Consider the following 17,505-nt stretch of genomic DNA (forward strand, 5'->3'; position numbering starts at 1 on the left):
GATATCGAATATAACACAAGACTACAATTAAATCACATATTTTGGATGACTTCGTAACTGATTTCAGTCCCGAGCTGCTACTTTTGGCCGCAAATGAAGCAGTGATGGTGTCGGAAATGACATCACGATTTTGGACCTTGTTCACAGGCGGAGCTTCCAATGTGAAAGGGTCCAAGCTTAGGGTGGTCTTAAGCACGCCCTCAGGAGAAGTCGTGAGGCAGGCCATAAAAACTGTTCCCTTGACTAACAATGAAGCCAAGTATGAGGCTTTGATTGCAGGACTTGAATAGGCCCGGGGACTAGACTCCGAGATCATTGAAATCAAATTTGATTCCCAACTGGTGGTAAACCAAGTATATGGAATCTTCGACACCAAGGTGGACCGCATGCAAAAATATATTGTGAAAGTTCAAATTTTGCTCGCACAATGCAGGGAATGTCTCCCAAGAGAAAAAAATGCAAAAGCAAATGCATTGGCCAATCTGGGTTCGTCTACAAAAATGAAGGGATCAGATTCTAGTACGGTGTACAACTCATGCATTTGGTATTGGATGTGGACGATTATTATGAAATAAATACAACCAACATAGTCTAAGACTGGAGAAATGAAATCATCGACTACCTCGAGCACGGTAAGCTGCCCGAAGACCCGAATGCATCTCGGTCACACCGCACCAAAGCAGCTCGTTACAGCTTCTAGGGAGGACAGTTATACAGAAGGTTATTCCAAGGCCCATTGGCTCGATGCTTAGGAGCCTCCGAAGCTAATTACTTCATGAGAGAAGTTCACGAAGGAATTTGTGGGAATCATTCAGAAGCAGATTCGTTTGTGTTAAAATTAGTTAGCGCAATATACTATTGGCCCCGAATGGAACAAGACACTAAAACATTCATTTGGAAATGCGACAAGTGTCAACGCCATGCATTGTTAGTGCACCAACCGGCAGAACTGGTGCATTCGGTACTATCCCTATGGCCATTCACAAAATGGGGGATGGATGTAGTTGGTTTGCTACCACCGACTCCTAGGAAGGTAAAGATTTCTTTTTGTTTTAATCGATTACTTCACTAAGTGAGTTGAAGCAGGTTCTTACCAGAAAATCGGCAACCGTGGAATGGTCAATTTCATATGGGAAAACATAATCAGTCATTCCGGAATACTGAAGAGATTGCCTGCAACAATAGGCCACAATTCATAGGCTCAAAGGTCACAAAACTCCTTGAAGACTTGAAGATTAAAAGAATCACATCATCGTCATGTCACCCGAGTGCAAATAGGAAGGCAGAATCAACTAATAAAGTGATTATTCAAACCCTCAAAAAGATGTTGGAAGCAGCCAAAGGCAAGTGGCCCGAAGAGTTTTCGAGAATTTTGTGGGCATACCGGAAGATGACCAATTCAAGAACAAGAGAGACACCTTTCTATCTTGTATACATATCAAAAACTCTGATCCCAGTGGAAGTAGGAGAACTGCTTCGCAATATTTTGGGCGGACAAAGAAACAAACAACGAAGCATTGCTAGTCAAATAGTAATTGCTTGACGAATGCAGGGACTTAGTGCACATAAGGATGGTGTCTCAAAAATAAAGAGTGTCAAGGTACTATAATCGAAGGGTCAATCTCCGCTATTTCAAAATGGGAGACTTAATTTTAAGAAAAGTGACTCAAAATGCATGGAGCTTAACGCAAGAAAGCTGGGTCCAACATGGGAAGGCCCCTACCGGGTTTCATCTATTAGTGGGAAAGGATCATAAGAACTAGGAAACAAAGATAGGGTCAAGTTGCAGAGCAACTAGAATGTGACTCACCTCAAAAAGTATTATTGCCGATAAACACCGTTTATACTGAAAGTATATGCTGCACTCTTTTTTCCTTCGTCCATCTTTTGTCCCAATTGTATTTTTATGGCGATATGAGGTAGTAAAAGAAAGCATATTACAAAGGAAATACCATTAGCATAAATAAGACCTTTAAACAACAAGGCATCGAAATAATAAACCGCTGCGAGATGGTTAAATAGTCTTTGGCTCGGTAGCAAATTCTTAATGGGAAGCAAAACTTGTGTTTACCGTGAGAATGGTAATAATAATTAAATTTATTGATGGGACTCTAAAAATACATGATCTATTTTTATGCTAGTTTGTTAAGTAGTTGATGCTAAGTATATGAGGTTTAGAGATGAAATAAAGTAAAGGAGAGAGCTATAATCAAACCGATAGGTTGGTTACTCGGGACCTCGGGCTTGTCGATTCCGGGCCTCGAGTTCGATCTCAGGGCTTGTCTACGAGCTATTGAGGGCAATTAGGGTAGGGATAAAAGTTATGGGATAACTGAGGGAGGCTCTTTATGGCCAATGATAAGCAATAAATGAAGAACAAGTATGAAGACAATAAATGAAAGCTATAATATCAATAGAATATGTTAGAGAGTGAAATAGAGAGTTCTTGTATATGTTTGTGTGGAGCAACTGAAGTGATCAACCCTTACAAAGTAATAGGGATCCCCTTTATATAGAAGGGAAATCCCATCATAGTACAACAAGCGTTAATTATAAAGATATGGAGATGTGGCCACTAGATGACACCCTGACTTGGGTCTTAGAGTATCTCTCTAGGATCTATCAACCCTAGCCATGTGCCTTGGGAAATCCTCATCTCTACCGTGACCTTGGTAAATATTACCCTAAGACCGAGTGTCGACGAGCCTCGGGGGAGAAAACTCGATCAAAACCGTGTAGCCTCGAGACTTCGAGATGGTCTTTTGAGGTGCTTCTATAATGAGAAATCGGCCCCCCCCCCCTGATTTCATCGTACACAGATAGTCCTCGCGTTTCTTAGAGAGGAGTGATAAGAAATGATTTTGACATCCAACTCTTCAGACTCTTCACAGTGATGTCACACTGATGATATCATACTTACGATGTAAACCTTCACGATAACTGGTACATCCTATGGACTTGTCTTTTTAGCGTTATTCAATGTGTTGTCGATTCCCATTCTTCAAAGCAACCATATCGCCGCAGATCCAGTTTCCAATGGCGCATTAATTGCGCCTATTGATCCATCTTTCAAAGGCATTGTTTTCCATATTATCACCCCTATAAATGGGGCCTTTCCATGATATCTTCTTATCCAAGTGCCTCTAAACATCTTTCCATTCCTTTCTTCCTATTCTCATTATCCTTCTCCATTTCTACCCACCATGTTTGGGGTCTCTGGTCTTAAGGTCTTACGACGGCATTCTTATCAGTCACGCCATGGCTTTTTACCTGGGTTTTGCTGTGCCGAGCGAGATTATATTGTCTCACTGTTGTTGTTGTTATTGTTACGGTTATCCCTACTGTCATCGTTAGACTGAGGTGATGAGACGAAGGGGGTCGGCCCGTTCCAACTTAGGGGAACATTTGGACCCTACACTGCTGCTCGGGAGAATGTTCTAACTATACACCGTTGATCACTCTCCTATCCTGGCCTAGTGCTGCACTTTATCCCTTGGGTATTTTCTCAAAGGATAAAATGGCGCACCAGCCATTAAGCTGGCACAGCACGATGTCCCGGAAGGTGGACTTAGAGTGGCCGTGCGAGCAGGGTTGAGGCCCGCTGAATCTTCAACCTTTAGCTTCGGCGGGCTATGTCTCTTTTTTCTACCTCTTTTGCATCACCTTCCTCTTCTTTACCTTCCCTCTTTCCTATTATTCATCTTTTCCCTTGGAGATATTGCTCCGTGGGATTGAGCTGGGAACCTAGAGGAGGTGGGGGTTGAAGGTATCACCGTTGAGGATACAGGCTCGAGGGGGTGGTGCTCGGAGATGCTGATACTGGAGATGAACCTTCGAGAGTAGTTTAGGTTCTAGGCTTCCACTACATATGTACTCTCTTGCTTCTTTGTTTTTGTATAAGGACCCATCGCAGACTTTTGTAATCATATGTAAGGACCCCTTGTGGGCTTTTGTAATTGAATGTTCATGAATACAAAGATATTTCCTCAATTTTTATCTTTGATGCTTGCTACATTCTTTTACATTTGTGGAGATTATTCATGCACGACTCTATCTGTTGTTGCTAATACCGAACCCGGGTGCGAGTATTTTTATGGCCTTCAATTGATAAAAATGGCTTCCTATGGAATCCTTTGATGTTCCTTAGGCCAGACCTTCGAAAGCAGTCCCCAAGTGAGGGTTGACTCGGGGCATTTGGAGACTTTTCTTGAACTTAATGCATGTGATCTTGAGGTGTTGCATATAGGTCCCGGACGAGGGACTGCCTAGTTTTAGATGATATCAAGAGGTTGAAACCTTTTGGTCGGAGGTTGAGGCGCTCATTCTTCTTGTAGCATAGATCCGTATTAGTGGGGGTCCTCGAGGTCGGGTACCACCTCGAGACCGATGATAATGTCGTGGGCTTTTTATAGCCTGACGTCTCGCTAATGGAGGTCCTTGAGGTCGGGTACCACCTCGAGACTGGCAAAGGTTCTTTTGGCTTCTTGGAGCCTAACCTCTTCCTGATGAAGGTCCTCAAGGTCGGGTACCACCTCGGGACTGGCAAAGGTGTTACTAGCTTCTTAGAGCCTAACCTTTTTCTAATAGAGGTCCTCGAGGTCGGGTACCACCTCGGGAGTGGCAAAGGTGTTACTGGTTTCTTAGAGCCCAACCTTTTTCTGATGGAGGTCCTCGAGGTCGGGTAGCACCTCGGGACTGGCGATGTTGTCGGCTCCTGGAGCTTAACTTCCCTTTGGTGGAGATCCTTGAGGTCGGGTACCACCTCAGTGCTGGCGATATTGTTGTTGGCCTTTCAGAGCTTAACTTCTTTTTGGTGGGGATCCTCGAGGTCGGATACCACCTCGATGCTGGCGAAAATGTTGTTGGCTTTTTAGAGCCTAGCTTCTTTTTGATGGAGATCCTCGAGGTCGGGTACCACCTCGATGCTGGGAAAGGCGACATCGGCTTCCTGGAGCCTAGCCTTGTCCTGATGGAGGTCCTCAAGGTCGGGTACCACCTCGAGACTAACGATGGTACTTTTAACCGGTTTTGAGGCAAGCAGATCATTGCCGTTTTTTCCATATATATTCATGGACGTTTTTTGCTTTTTAGGGGATCCCACCTCTTTAAGCAGTTGCCCTTCTTTGTCTACGATAGCCTTTTATTACTCCAACACTAACGCATTTGCACATATTCCCGCTTTAGTTTTCTAATTTTATCATAGGCATGGATGCTATGTCGGGGTCTGTCCGACAAGGAGGGGAGAGCTCCGCCTCCGGCGTTCAGGACCAACGAGAGTATGCCTTGAAGGTTGCTTATTTGATAGGAGAAAAACATCTTTGGTTAGTGAGAAAAGACTACGGATGGGGGGAAAGGTAGTACTACAGATACTTCCCCCTGGTGAGGGCATCACAGATCGTGTCGATGGATTCTTGAATGTGTACACATACCCTTTCATATTGGACCCCCTCAATAGGGTTGTGCTCGACTTCTACCTAGAGTATCGGGTTACCTTTCCGCAGATCCACCCATTATTTTGGAGAATAGTGCTGATGATGAGATTTTTTGCGGAGAAAGTGGGGCTTGACTTACTCTTAGTCATCTTATCAGGCTGTACCGGCCCTTCCACCATCAAGGTCTGATGACCTTGCGATACCGATCGACCACGCCCTTTGTTGTTGATGACAAGGAAGACAGAAATCAGGGGTGGATGAGTCGCTTCGTCCGGATGCGGACCACTGACATTATCCATGTGGAGCTCATGCCATTCCCTGAGGAATGGAACTATACTCGTAAGTGGTGTATCTTGTGCTTTCTCAGTTCCGTCTATGACAAAAGCCCGATTGCATAATCGTGCCTTCTTTTCTTTTCCCGTAGCGATTTCATGGGTGCCGAGCGACATCCCTGATTTGCCGGATTGTGTCCGAAAGTTGGCGATCTACTCGACTTGTAATGAGCGCAAGTGGCGAACTGCGCCCTGGGGTAGATGGGAAGCGAAACATCATGGTGAGTTCTATGCCATACTTTCTCCTCCATTCCTTTATTTGGAGAAGCATATCCCTTTTACGCATATTAATCTTACTGTTGTAGGCATTGGAGAGCCTTTCAAGGAGAGGCCGTGTTCCTTTGGAGAGGGGGAAGGGTTGCCAACTTTCGAGCTAAAGAATAGTATCAATGAACGAGAGGTTCTTTCACAGGGCGATGGCGCTCAAAATAAGGCGGAGTGGAACCGGGACTTCAGAGCGGAAGCATCATCCGACCCTGTTGTGTTTGTGGCTCCCGGTTCTGGAAAGAGGGTTTCTCCATTGTTGTCACCTTCTTTTTTCATCGATGGCATTTCGGGAGATACTAAAAACCCGGGGTCGCATACACCGAGTGATTGTGCTTTGACCAGATTAGGCTCTTTCAGGGTCAAAGGGAGTGGATTGGCAGGTACGCGTTCGGCCTTCGAGGAAGCCCAGCGGCTTCACTTTAAGGTGAGTTTCGGCACAATTTTTTCAAGATTTGTGCCTTCCATTCCTTATTGAGTTTTCTTTTGCATGCATTCGACAAGTTGAAGTCCGGGTTGCTTCGTTGTGAAGCCAGGCTAAGGAAAGATCTTGATGAGGAGAGATCCCTGAGGCTCCTTTGTGATGAAAATGAAGTCGAGTTGGCACACTTGCAGTATGAGGTAGGTCGGAGCTTGAACTACGAGAACCATCTGAAGGAGCAGGTATATTTCTGTCCTGGGTGAGCGTGCATACCGCCTCCTGGTTCCTGAGCCTAATAATTAGTTTAATTCAGTTGCAGAAAAGGATGTAGGCCCTGGAGCGCCCTCTAGATAAAGTTGGTCGGGCCAGGCGTGAATATGATGAGCTGAAAGCTCGGGCGGAGGCTCAGGCTTTAGAGGGGAAGGACGCTCTGGCTAAAGTTCATGTTTTTAAAGCTCAACTTCGCTTAGCCTATGATAATGCTTCGGTTTAGACAGACATGATTGCGAAGCTTGAGTCTGAGCTTTCGAAGGTCTGGGATGAGATCGTCGATGCTCGGGCAGAAGCTGCGATGAGTCGGACTAAGGCTGATCAGGAGATAGCAATCTATTCAAAGGACGTTGCCCATGCTCAAGCTGAGTTGAGAAGGATCCACGACAGTGAATGGAGGGTTGAAGAATATGCTCACTGCAAATCTCGAAGAAATACCCTCAAAGAGATCTGTGCTAGGGGCTTCGCCCTCTCGGAGGAATTGGCACTAGCAAGGGCAGACGAGCGTGATGCTCGATTGCTTTTGCCCAATGCCGAAGAAAGTGAAGATGAGGCCGGTAGGTTGTAGCCCCCGGGGAGCATAGATTTTGCCATCTGTATGTAGCATTTTCGAAGCATATTTGTAGACGCAGATTGACTTTTTTGCACATGTGTATGAAAGAAAACCTTGCAGCTTTATTACCTTTGTATCTCTTACTGTCTTGAATTTTGCCATCAAACTGGTCTTCGAGTTGGTAGGAATCCTTAGAGTCATGATATGTCCCTGGGGCTCATTGGACTGGCCCGTAGGCTCTTATGCACTTTTGCTTTTGGCCATAATTAGGCCATCTGCTTTGGGCGCAATCCTTGAGTCGGGCATCGACTCAAGCTTATTTGGCCTTCGAATGGCCAAACATTAAGCTGGCGACAGTGGCTCTTATGCTTCTGGTCGAAGCGACCTTTTAATGAGGGCTGGCGACAATGGCTCTTACACCTTACTTCAAGCATATTTAGTTAACTATTTGGGGTCCGATCCCCGAATCGGGTTACGATTCGAGCTCATTTTGACCCTCAAGTTTTTAGATTCCAAGCTGGCGACAATGGCTCTTACACTTTAGATCGATGCAACTTTTTATGTGTATGTCCTTGAGGCTCATTAGGCTGGCGACAATGGATCTTACGCGCTTGGCCGATGCGACCATTTATGTAGGCTTAATTTTCCTCTCGTTAAGTAATTTTGAAGTAATTTTTGCCTAACTCGTTGTCAGTTCGGGAAGAACCTCGATTTCGCGTAACTTGTAGCGATGTTCGAGCACCTCGGGAGGTTTGGCTCAGAAGCTAAGTAGCTTGAAGCCTGTTATTCGGAGCTGACATGGTCGAAGTTCTTTTGCATATGCCAAGGGTAGCCTATTTAACAGGTTCTTTTCGAAGTAGATTTAGAGTAATTTGAAGGCCTGTGTGGGCTGGCGACAATGGCTCTTACGCCTTGTAGCGACGGTCAGGCATCCCCGAGTCACGTTAGTTCGGCTGGTACAGCCGTGTGACCGAAGTCACTTATATTGGCCGGAGCCTTTGAGTTACGAGTGAAGTAGTTTCGGCATCTATATCAAGGATATGCCTTTTTAGGGGTCTTACAAGTTCGATATATAGCCGAAGCTTCAGGATTGGGGCTATGCCTTTAGTGAGGTCTTACAAGTTTTACATGCCATTGAGGTCTTACAGTTTTACATGTCGTTGAGGTCTTACAGGTTTTACCTGCCATTGAGGTCTTACAGATTTACATGTTGTTGAGGTCTTACAGATTTTACATGCCGTTAAGGTCTTATAATTTTACATGTTGTTGAGGTCTTATAGATTTTACATGTCATTGAGGACTTACAGTTTTACATGCCGTTGAGGTCTTACGAGACTGAGTCTTCTTGCTCAGGATCTTATGGCCTTGGGTTTTGATAAGTCGATGGAGGTGGCACTTGACGGTAGTCCCCGAGTTGTCGAGAGTTTCTTGACTTGGGAGCCATTTTTTGCAAACTTTGCATTGCCTCGTCGAGGGCTTACGATTTTGGAGATTCCGCCCCTGAGGTCGTGCGTTTTTCTTTGGAGATTTTAACGCTAGTCCCCGAGTATTCGGGGTACTTTTGGCATTGGAGATGTTTCTTGATTTCCGTGTTGCCTTATCTAAGGGCTTATGATTTTGGAGTCCCAACCCAGAGTTCAATTAGGTGTTAAGTTGTTGATGCTAGTCCCCGAGTGTTCGGGATGTTTTCGGTGGATGGGTTGTTTTTGCGAAGGTGTTGAGCCTCTTTTGGAGCGTGAGATGCTTTGATAAGAAATATTCTTCAATTATTCGGTATAAGTGTACATGTTTTCGCCGTCGGGGACCCAGCTATACGAACACGGTTTGTTTGACCATTTGGCCCGGTACATCATTTTCCTATAGGGACCCGATTCGGCATCTCTTGGCTTTTCCGAGCTGATGACCTTCGGGGGGGATGCCCCTTAGTGTTCGAGGTTGATTTCAAGAATAGCCTCAGACACTTGTTGAGTCTCCCTTAGGCAGCATGCAGATGTTGCCTCGTTAAAAACCTTGCCGGTAAAACCCTTTTCGGGACAAAAACTCGGTCAAAGGAAAAGAGTGCAAAGAATGCTTTAAAACCTCAAGGTCTTCGAGCTGGGTTAACATTCTGACTGCTTCGATCGGGCGCCTGCATAAGGCTTAGTCTAAAATATAAAATGAAAAGGGAGATGGTTATACCTTAGTGTGAGATGCGCCGGCGGTGTTTTGAGGACCGATATGTCCTAATCACTCGAGATGAGGACATGGTACGGTCCCTTATTTCGTTTAATCGGGCTTGATCGAGGGTGTAGCTTGATTACCCTTTGGCTCTTTTGCGAGTGGAGGTATGGGTGCCGGTGCCACATCGTGTACAGTGCTTTCCCTTGCTGTATGTTGTTCCCCGTAAATGGTTTTAATCCCATCCTTTGTAGAGACTTTCATCATTTGGTGTAGAGTGGATGGTATTGCCCTCATGTAGTGTATCCATGGCCATCTAAACAAGGCGTTATACCTCATGTCTCCTTCAATGACATGGAATTTGGAATTTTGGGTCGTGCCAGCCACGGTGACTGGGAGTGTAATTTCTCCTTTTGTTGTTTCACTTACATTGTTAAATCCATTGAGGACTCGAGTGGCGGGCATGATTTGGTCAAGCAGTCCGAGCTGCTCTATCACTCTCGACTTGATAATGTTGGTCGAGCTACATGGACCCATGAGTACATGTTTTATTTGAAAAGAATTCACAAGGAAAGAGATTACCAGTGCGTCATTGTGAGGTTGAGACAAGGTCTCAGTGTCCTCTTTGCTGAATGTGAGGGCTTTTTCGGGAATATATCCCCGGGTTCGCTTTTCTCTAGTGATGGATATTTTTGTCCTTCTCATCACGGGTTCCTACGGGGCGTCGATGCCTCCCAAGATTATGTGGATGACATGTTGTGGCTCATTTGTTTCGTTCTTCTTGGCCGCCTCTCTTTTTCGGAACTGATATTTGGCTCAGTCGCTGAAGAATTCCCTGAGGTGACCTTTGTTAAGTAGTCGAGCTACCTCCTCTTGGAGTTGGTGGAAATCCTTGGTCTTGTGGACGTGTGTGTTGTGAAACTCGCACACAAAGTTATGATTCCTTTGTGAAGGGTTCGATTGTACAGGCCTGGGCCACCTGGCGTCTCTGATTTTACTGATGGTGAACACGATGTTTGATACATCAACGTTGAAGTTGTATTCTGATAAGTGAGGTGCCCTCATTGGTCCCACATTCCTATTGAATCTGGCTCTGCTGATGGATCCCCAAGTATGTTATCCTCGGTCTATCCTTCGATCATTGCGATGTGGATTTCGCCTCGGGGCGTTCCTCCTGTCTTCGGTGTATGGCTGGTACTTTTCTTTGTTCAGTTTTGGTTCCTTCGTCGAAACCCTACTTGGATATACTGAGCCCGAGGGGACTCCCAGCTGGTCATCTTCGGCCCTGATCTTTGACTGGTATAGGTTGTGGACCTCGAGCATTTTTATGATGATAGGGTGGGCCATCAATCCGTTATTGCTCGATCTCTCTGGTACATGTTCGGCTGTGGGAGCTGTCCCCAGAGCTACCGTGCTAGGAGTTTTCTGGTGCCTTTCCAGCTGAGCAATAGCCAGCTGTTGTGCCTGCAACATTTCAAAAATAACATGAAGGCTAACCTCACGTTCTTCCCTAGTTGGGGTTTTCTATGCTTCTTGTTGATCCTCTTGGCGCACGCTCCTATCAAAGAGGGAGCTTATATCGATGCGCAGGGCGTCGCGTGAGACCGCATCCACGGGGACCGGCTTCGGTGAATTCCTAGGGTTTTGTGGTGGCACAAAAATGTCTGGAACAGCCGCACCATTTTCCCCATGGTCCTCAAGATTGTTGTTCTCTTCTCCGTTTATCGAATTAGACATTTCGACCTGAAATCGAAGATCTTGGACAAGAAAAATGTGAAAGATAACTTGTGTTATGTAGCAAAACCAGCAAGAAAATGATCACTATTATTTTTAGCCCCATGGTGGACGCCAAACTATTTACTGTGAGAATGGTAATAACAATTAAATTTGTTGATAGGACTCTAAAAATACGTGATCTATTTCTATGCTAGTTTGTTAAGCAGTTGATGCTAAGTATATGAGGTTTTGAGACGAAATAAAGTAAATGAGAGAGTTATAATCAAACTGATAGGTTGGTTAATCGGGACCTCGGGATTGTCGATCTTGGGCCACGAGGTCCATCTTAGGGCTGGGCTACGAGCTATTGAGGGCAATCAGGGTAGGGATAATAGTTATGGGATAACTGATGGAGGCTCTTTATGGCCAATGATAAGCAATAAATGAAGAACAAGTATGAAGATAATAAATGAAAGCTATAATATCAAGTGAATATGTTAAAGAGTGAAATAGAGAGTTCTTGTATATTTTCGTGTGGAACAACTGAATAGACCAACCCTTACAAAGTGATAGAGATCCCCTTTATATATGAGGGAAATCCTATCATAGTACAACAAGCATTAATTACAAAGATATGGAGATGTGACCACTAGATGACACCTTGACTCGGGTCTTAGAGTAGCTCTCTAGACTCTATCAACCCTAGCCACGTGCCTTGGGAAATCCCCGTCTCTACCATGACCGTGGTCGATATTACTCTAAGACCGATTGTTGACGAGCCTTTAGGGAGAAAACTCGATCAGAACTGTGTAGCCTCGAGACTTCGAGATGGTCTTCTAAGTTGCTTCGATAATGAGAAATCGGCCCCCCCCCCCATTTCACCGTACACAACTTGCTACCAGACCAAAGGCTATTTAACCATTTATAAGTGTTTTCCCTACAAGACACTAGGGGTGGTTAGATAATCTTTGGCTCGATAGCAAAGGTCCTAATGGGAAATGAAGCTTTCTATCAGACCAAAGATTATCCAACCATTCACTAGTGGAATCCCTTAAGGAGCAAAACTTCCAGTGTTCCAATTCGCATTCTTCACATTTGAACATAGGGGGTGTGATATGAGAATATGGCAACCTGATTTCCATAGAAACTAGGACTATAAAATCTGGGAACAAAAATGTCTCATCGGGATCGGGGATTGCACAACCAGCCCCATAGAAACAAGTTGTACAAATTAGCCACATGTAATGGCAATTTCTTTTCTTTCAGCAAAATGAATGCTTATTTATTTTGAATATAGAAGGAATAAAATAAAGTTCTTTTATTTTTTATCTTGTTTCTTATCCAAACGATGAATTTATCATTTGAATGTTAATCAAGTACTTCAAATTCTAGTGCCGAAATAAACATGAGATGTCCTTTTCAAGATAACCGTAAATATAAGAAGGCCCTCTCTTATGAAACCCTCACAGTAAAGGGTTGGTTCCAGAAGAGTTTATGCCCGAAACAAAACTGCTCTGATACCACTTTTGTCACGACCCAAACCGATGGGCCGGAACGGGTACCCGGTACCTTACTCAACTGAGTACCAACGTAACGTATCTTTCTTAATACATCATCATATACACATGCATACTGGCCTAATAGGCCAACATGATCCTTTATAAACTCAAAACGTAGGCCGACAAGGCCGTACAATCTTTTATGCACACGACATATGTCTACAAGCCTCTAATAATACATAAATGTCATAAGGGTCGGGACAGAGTCCCGCCATACCAAACAATACATGTCTAAATCATTCTAACCAAACGACCAACTCTGAAGCAAATGGAGCGCACCAACATCTTTCGCGGAGCTGATAGCCTACTTTGAGGGCTCTCGATCTGTCTATCGGGACCTGCGGGCATGAAACGCAGCGTCCCCAAGCAAAAGGAACGTCAGTACGAATAATGTACTGAGTATGTAAGGCACATAAATAAATACATGAGAGATATGGAAGACATATAGAGTACATGACTCAACCTATAAGTCTGAATAACTCTGTAAATCCTAATTTACTTTTAACGTCATGCATATGCGTATAAATGTCATGTCGTGCATAGGTACATATTTCATAATATCATCATCCTCTGAGGGCAGCCATCATATCATATCGGCCACTGTGGGCAAAATCATCATCGTATACCAGCTGATCAGGTGGTGGTGCGTATATAACGCCATAACCTTTCCATATCCCATATACATATATACATACATATATACGCGTATATAATGCCGTTTGAATCATACTTACATATATATGCGTATATAATGCTGTTTGAATCATATTTCGGGCACTCTGGGCAACATCATCATCATATACTAGCTGATCAGGTGGTGGTGCGTATATAACACCGTAACCTTTTCCCATTCCATATACATATATTTAAATATATACGCGTATATAATGTCATCTGGTCATGGGTCAATGCACACGAATGCAATGCATGAAAAGTACGTCAATAAAATCATTCGGAAGGTCATAAGACCACTTTGCCTCTTGAGCAATATCATAAAGTAACATCTTTTCAACTTTCGTATTTTTCTGAGACCCATGAACAGATGATAAAATATTATGACACATGAGAATTAAAGAACATAGATATTTCTATTACTTCTATGAGTAGAGTCACTTATGGAATTTGTGCATTTGCACGTTTCGTTCATATCGTATGGATCATGCCAAAAGAAAGAAGGGCTAGCCTTAACATACCTGTTTCTGCGAAATTCTTGAAAGGAATTTATATTTGAATTTGAAATTGGAACGAAATTCTTGACAGAATAAGATGTAATCTGACAAAATTCTTGACTCTGTTCCAACGTTTTTGTTGGATTTGTGTATAATTTGGATGAAATTGTTTTGGTAAAGCCTTTAATATGCTTCTGTTTCAACGTGTTTGAAAATAAAGTCAAATTTGCAGATTGTATCTTTCTTATTAAATTGCTTCTAAGTTTCAAAATTTGACTCCAAAGTCTTATTTGCTAAGACTTATCATGTAACCTATATCTTAGTCACATTCCAAATTTAGCCATTTGGCATTAATGACTTACTTAGTCATCTCCCAATGTTGTGGCTTTTTGCCACGTGGGGTGGGGTGGGATTTTAATAATTTTTACCCATTTATTAGTTAACTGGGTAATGTTCTGTTATCCGGTAATTAATTAATTACCCGTATAATTTACAAATTATCACAAATTACTTAAAGTTCTATTTATTTTTAAAATACTTCTTATATACTTTATATATTATACTATCGTGGTCATATGGTACCTTATATTGTACTAGTTCATAATTATCGGGTATTATCATTCGACCAGTATTTTATTCCAAATTGACCACTATCAACGAAACTCGTTTTCTTTAATCCATGTACCACTTATCCTTCATAACACATACAATCCCTATAATCTCCAAATAATCTTTTCCTTGGACTGATGTCAATTACCTTACAACAAATTGAACGCACAATACTATAGGGCGCAACATCGTCGTAACTTAATACTGCGAAGTGTAACATCACCATAACGTAATACTTCTGGGTGCAATAATGTCGTAACTTAATACTATGTGACGTACTATCGATGTAATATTGCGGGGCGTAACATCATTCCCCCCTTTCGAACATTAGTCCTCAAATGTTAACTGATGGTCTTATCATTTTCGTAACTTATAGCTCTTATGAATTCCTTAATACTCTTCCTACCATTTAAGCAGTTTCTCTGTGAATAAATCAAAAGTCTAGGGTATCCATTCCCCCCTTTAGTCTTTTTTCTCATATCATGACATGTGGTCGAAATCTTCCTATCTTGCAACTGTTGTTACCTCCTAACATGCAACCTGTATGACCCTGGCTTTGTAAGTGCACTTATGCGATTCATCTTTCCTTTTTCCTTTTATCTTTTAGTCAATCTCTAGGCCTTACTTTGTATATACAAGGCTTAATATGATGCCTCTTTGGGCCTCTATAGGTATGCTGAAGTCCTTTGCTCGATACTTTGTTGAATTCACGAATATTGTTATATCTTATCGCATAGGTCCGTTTAGCCATCTGTATGAATTACTGCCATAACTCTTACTTTAATTTATCATTGCTGAGTCCTGCTACCAAATCCCAGCTTACTCTCACTGCTTATTCCAGCTTGGGCGATCTATACATATCCATTTATAAACTTTCCTTCAACTTGCTTGCACCATAGATTCCCTTATGTTATTCTGGAACGTCAAGCGAGACATCACATGATCTCCAACTTTTCTCTACTCTCTTAACTAGACCTCTCAGTACTTAGAAACCATAGGCTGGAAGACATGACGCCGACGATGCTGCTATCATTCCTGGTTATTGGATCCCCAGGCTTATAGCCTTTTATCCGAAGTATGGACTATTCACAATTTTCTGTCTTTGAGTATCTCGTACGTTGTTCACCTTTACCTCCTTAAAATCTCGCAGCATATCTTCTATCTCTTTCCTGACCTCCTTTATACCTAGGTGTAATTCACGTCCATAACTTGAAGCTCTATTTTAATACTCGCACCTCTGGTACATACACAATCCGGTGGGAGCTTCGTACTGACTTCTTGTGAGGCTGGTACCTCTTCTAACTGGATTCCTTGTAGAGCTATTATAGATTATGGTTGTTGTGTTATTTCTCTTGAACATATGATATTAAGAGTGATTCTGTCATTTTCTCAAGCGCAACTTCTATAATTTTTCTAGGTCCAATAATCAGACTCCTAATTTACTTGGGTGATGTAATTCTTTAGTTTCCTCTTCCTTCTGATCAGCCTTTACGTAGGCTTAAGCTATCTTCCGATCTGTGGCTCATGGTATCAGTTATTACCTTAGCCTTTCATGGGCGTTATGGAATATCCATGATACAATCTTTTAACAATTCAATCATTTGTCTATGCTCTGGGCTCAGTTCTTTCTTTTAACTTATACTGGAGTTTTCTATGGCTATATGATTGTCAACAAATATGCTGCCTGGATAATGCTTCAGAATCTTGAGTGTATCCATAACGTACTAACTCTGGATCATTGATTGAATAATTCTTATGTTCCATCTTAGCTTTCTTTCAACGTAAGCTATTACTTTTTATGGTCATTCTGCCTCCTTGTTGCGTCCATACTTAGCTTATCTTAGTGCCCACACTTGCCAGAGTTTTCATACAACTCATATGATCTCGAATATTACTTTTAATTCTTACTTCCCGTTCATTAGCCACGGTAGGTGCCACTTTCCTTTAGAATGCTTAAAATGTTATTACAAGATTGTTATTACACGACCATTTCCTCTTTAGGTCATTGTGCTTAATTGAAGCCTTACTTCTTATCTCCTCAGGTAATCTTTCGGTGTAGTACTTAAGGAGAACCCTTGACACTTGTAAAGCTGTTAGCTTATTACGGACCTTTTCGATGTCCTTACTTGCATATAATCACCCGTTGTTGCTTACTTCCATGCCTTTGTGCTTGTATGGTTGCTTCTGAATTGATATTTTGACTGCCTTCCCAGTGGCACTTTTTTTATCCCCGTAACACTCATACGGTACCTTTAACTACCCCGACTCTTGATTGAATATATCTCAAGTATTATAATGATATTCTCCGAGGCTGAATTCTCCATGTTGGGTTCTACAATATTTATCTTACACGATCTGATGACTCGTCTGTAACCTCCTGTTTATCCATAACTGGGATCTTCCTGACCAATTACTAACTACTCGTTGGGCCATTCTCACATCAATAGTCCTCGTATTCTTTCTTGGGTTATTTACTTTGTTTTAACTTACATCTCGCACTGGATCCGTATTTTTATTAATAACAGCTCGGGCAGGAACTTTTACTTCCTCTCCTTGACGTCGTTCTTACACAATATTCTTGAATCATAGCGTATCTGTAAGATTTGAATAAGTGTCATCCCATTCCTCTTTCATTTATTGCATTCTTCCATTACTATTCCATAGTTATTAGAACCACTTAATTCTGACTTAATGCCACATCACTCCATATTCCCCCCTTTAGGGGTGTACTAAAAGCCGAAGCCACGAGGATCTACCTATAGATGTTTTACCTCTTCATCTTTGGCATCGTTTCTCAACATCAATGATCGTTACTCGCCTTGCGGCAATCCTTCTGTACCGAGGATGACAAATTCCCATACTCGCGAGGGTGACACTTAGTGTAACTAACACATATAGTCTCTTAAGCTTAACTTTTCTCACATTGCTTGCTCTAGGGAAGCGTCTCCCTGAATGACCATTCTCTGAATTCATCATGAATCTTCTTCTGTGGTCCATTCTATTATCGCCGAAACAAAATCTGA

This window comes from Nicotiana tabacum, chromosome 3, assembly GCF_000715075.1.
Source record: "Nicotiana tabacum cultivar K326 chromosome 3, ASM71507v2, whole genome shotgun sequence".
In the NCBI taxonomy this organism is placed as follows: domain Eukaryota; kingdom Viridiplantae; phylum Streptophyta; class Magnoliopsida; order Solanales; family Solanaceae; genus Nicotiana; species Nicotiana tabacum.